Genomic DNA, 1,268 nt, shown 5'->3' with positions numbered 1-1,268 from the left:
ATGATCTGATTTTAATTCTGAATCATAAGTTTTTGAGTCGCGATTTTGATTCAAAAGTTTTCCGCACTTTTTGGTTCTGAAAATCATCTATGATCTTCAGTTGTGATTCGATTCTGCTATTGATTTGTTTAGTCGAGTGATTGATTTGGAATTCCTGATCAATTCATTCATTCATCTGTTAAATTCATCCAGTTTTTCTGAAAATCACGTCCGTACTTTCATGGCGAACTTCAACATGAATACGATGACCTCTTTTTACATCTGCTAGGATCTTCAACGAAGATTCCTATGCTAATTCCGGATTACTATGATCGGTGGGTTGATCGAATGGAGGATTATTTGAATGGACTGGATGAGGAGCTTTGGAATTGCATTAATGGAAATGTTCAACCTCCTTTGAAAGTTCAGAACATTGGTTCACCTGGTTCAACTCAAGCTGTTAGTGATCAATCTACGAGGCTGAAGAACAAAGAGAAAAGATGCATGAGGGAACCGCGAGGTGCATTGCCACCTGTTGTTTATAACAATGTGCGTGGTTGCAAAACTGCTAAAGAAATGTGGAATACACTCAAAGAGAAGTTTCAAGGAAGTGAGAAAACGAAGATTAATTCTGTGAAGCAATGCTTGGTTAAGTTGAAAGAGTTCAAACAAAAAGATGGTGAAGCCATTGAAGGATACTATGATCGCTTGAACGAACTCATTTATAGATGCAATCGTTATGGAGTCACAAGGTCAACCATGGAGTTTAATCTCACATTCATTATGGGTCTTCGTAAGGAATGGAGAAGTGTTAGCATGATGGTGAAAAATCAGCAGAGTTTCGATAATTCATCCCTGAATGATTTATACAACTTGCTGAAGACTCACGAAGGATAAGTTAATGAGATAGCTGAGGAGAAAAAAATGAGTCTGGGAGGTCCATTAGCTTTGGTTTCGAAAGTTGCTGAGAAGGAGACACTTGAGAAAGAGAATTCTGATGAAGAAGGATTTTTGATAAATTCTGACGATGAGGCAGTTGCATTTTACTCCAATAACAGAGTAAAGAAGTTTTTCAAGAAACCTTTTAATCCAAAGTCGAAACCAAATGATGGTAAATGAAGTTTTGTCAACAAATTTGTGAGTAATGATAATAAAAAGTTCGAAAAGAATGATGTGAAGACTAATGATGCAAAAGTTGAAAAGATGCTCAAAGGTGACTCTAGAATTGATTGTCATTATTGCCACGGTGCAAATCACATGGCTAATTACTGTATGATTCGAAAGAAGGA

Source organism: Lactuca virosa, chromosome 3 (genome assembly GCF_052849685.1).
Source record: "Lactuca virosa cultivar CGN04683 chromosome 3, Lactuca_virosa_CGN04683_v6, whole genome shotgun sequence".
NCBI classification, from domain to species: Eukaryota; Viridiplantae; Streptophyta; class Magnoliopsida; order Asterales; family Asteraceae; genus Lactuca; species Lactuca virosa.
This window is presented reverse-complemented; position numbering follows the sequence as displayed.